The sequence below is a fragment of the Triticum dicoccoides genome, chromosome 3B (genome assembly GCF_002162155.2).
Source record: "Triticum dicoccoides isolate Atlit2015 ecotype Zavitan chromosome 3B, WEW_v2.0, whole genome shotgun sequence".
Classification (NCBI taxonomy): domain Eukaryota; kingdom Viridiplantae; phylum Streptophyta; class Magnoliopsida; order Poales; family Poaceae; genus Triticum; species Triticum dicoccoides.
Window position 1 is genome coordinate 165,644,514 of NC_041385.1, and position 2,942 is coordinate 165,647,455.

The window sequence follows — 2,942 nt, forward strand, 5'->3', positions numbered from 1 at the left end:
GGGAGCTGTGGAGCGGTGGGGAGGAAGAGGGAGTCGTGGCGGAGCTCCTGAGCTGGTCGGGGGAGCGAGGGGTGGTCGGAGACAGCGGCTAAGGCGAACGGCGGCGACGGTGGTGTTTGGCCGGGCGAGAGAGAGAGCGAGGGAGAGGAGGGGAGAGCCGGGGGAGAGTGAGAGAGAGCAGGGGGGAGGGCGTGGCGTCGTCCAGGGACACCGAGGCGAGGAGGGGAGGGCAGGCAGGCAGGGAGAGAGGTGGCGTGGCGCGGTGGCCGTGCGCGCGCGCCGGCCACACTCCCCTCCCTCTGTCGGGGCGAAGACGACAGAGGAGGGAGGTGGGCTGGGCCGGCTGCTGGCTGGGCCAGCCAGCTGGCTGGGCCGCACAGTGGAGGAGCCCAGGTAAGCTCCTCCTGTTATATATTTTCTTTTTTTTAATTTCTGACATTTGTTTGATTTAAATAATATATTAAATCATTTATTTAACTTATGCCAATTTTTGCAGGAGCTATTTATATTATTCCAGAGCTCTTTTATAATTGGCATAATATTTGGGCATATATTAATATATATAATTAATATATTTCCAATGCAAATATTTATGCATTTATTCCAAATGCCCAAAATAAATGTCCATGAGCCACTAAAAATATTGGTTTGATTTTTATCTCTGTCCAATATTTTCAGAGAGCAACATGAGCATTTTCTTGGACCCTTTTGGAGAAATTTTTATTTAGGTCATTTTCAAAATGGTTCTGAGGGTTTCACAGATCCCCATTTCAAGTTTCTGATGAAAGAGTAAACATGATGCAACACTCTAATGCATGACTAGCTAGGGTGTGACAGGCTCACTTCTTCCCTCAGTCAAACTTTCACTCCATTCTCTTCATTTCCAAGTTGCTAGTGGTGAACAAACATGTGGGCTAAAAGAGACAGAACAAAAATGAAGAGAATTCCAACAAGGCAAAACAAAGGCTTGCTCTGAAATTTATTATGCAAACTGAAATTAAACATGCTAAGAACAAAAAAATACAAAAAGAAGAAAAATAAATATGAATGCATGGGTAAATTGGTGATGAGTCAGGGAGTCCTGGATTAGGGGGTATTCGGACTGCCGGACTATATACTTTGACCGGACTGCTGGACTATGAAGACACAAGATTGAAGACTTCGTCCCGTGTCCGGATGGACTCTCCTTTGCATGGAAGGAAAGCTTGGCGATTCGTATATGTAGATCTCCTTATCTGTAATCTACTTGGGGTAACCCTAGCCCCCTCTGGTGTCTATATAAACCGAAGGTTTAGTCCGTAGGAGGACAATGATCATAATCATAGGCTAGCTTCTAGGGTTTAGCCTCTACGATCTCGTGGTAGATAAACCCTTGTAATACTCATATCATCAAGATTAATCAAGCAGGAAGTAGGGTATTACCTCCATCGAGAGGGCCCGAACCTGGGTAAACATCGTGTCCCCAGCCTCCTGTTACCATTAGCCTTAGACACACAGTTCGGGACCCCCTATCCGAGATCCGCCGGTTTTGACATTGACATTGTTGCTTTCATTGAGATTCCCACTATGTCGTCGCTATAAGGCTCGATGGCTCCTCCAATCATCAACAACGATGCAATCCAGGGTGAGACTTTTCTCCCCGAACAGATCTTCGTATTCGGCGGCTTCACACTGCGGGCCAACTCGCTTGGCCATCTGGAGCAGATCGATAGCTACGCCCCTGGCCATCAGGTCAGGTTCAGAAATTTGAACTACATGGCCGATATCTTTGGGGACTTGATCTTCGGCGGATTCGGGCCAGCGTCAGGAGCGCCGAATAGCAACGACGGGCACGACTTAGATCTACCATCGGACAGTATTCGGACTATCGCACCTGCAGCTGCTCTGGCCTCTAATCTGGAGCAGATCGCGCCATTCGAGGACGGGTGGATGGACCCCGCCACGGAGGCCGCACACTCATCGGCGTTGGAGCCGAACACAGACTCCACCTCTAAGGAAATATGTGTCACCGGATCTCCCGACTTGACTCTGGTCTTAGGTTTCGGACCGCTTGCGTCCGAGCCTATCGAATCCGATTAGGCACCGATCATGGAGTTTACCTCCACGGATATCTTTCAGCACTCACCCTTGGGTGACATGCTAAATTCATTAAGGTCTCTCTCTGTATCAGGAGACTTTTGGCCGAACTATGTCTGGCTCGAGTGGGAAGCGGACGACGAAGAAATTCGTTACCCACCCACCACCCACTTAATATCCACTATCGATGACCTAACCGACGTGCTCGACTTCGACTCCGAAGACATCGAAGGTATGGACGACGATGCAGAAGAAGATCAGGAACCGCCGCCCACCGGGCGCTGGACAGCCACCTCATCATATGATATATATATATATATATATATATATACACACACACACACACACACACACACACACACATATATATATATACATAAACACTATTCTGATCACGGGATCAGAATAATATTCTGATCACAACCTGACCTGCCCTGCCCCGCTAGTAGTACGTTGAACTTCCCCGTGAACTCGGTTGAACTTCCGCCAACATTGCCCAAACGGGGCTTGTGATATACCGTTGGAAAGCTATGGACACCAATATCATGACTGTGACGCCCGGATAATTAAGCTACAGTGATTCCCCGCTAATGATGCCACGTCACCACGGTTACTGTGATAAACTCTCGATAGTTCAGAACCGAAACAAATTCAAAATTTAAATAAAAGAAAACAATAAAAGTTTTTAAAAATTAAAATAAAAATGTTCGGTGGTTGCCATGTATTACAAAGATAATTATGGTGTAAGGTTCACAATTTTATAAAATGCCTAAGTGTTTATAAATAAATAAAAACAGAAAAGAAAATAAATAAAAAGAAAACAGAAAACAATAAAAAAAAAGAAGAGGGAGAGAGAGTCCCCCCCC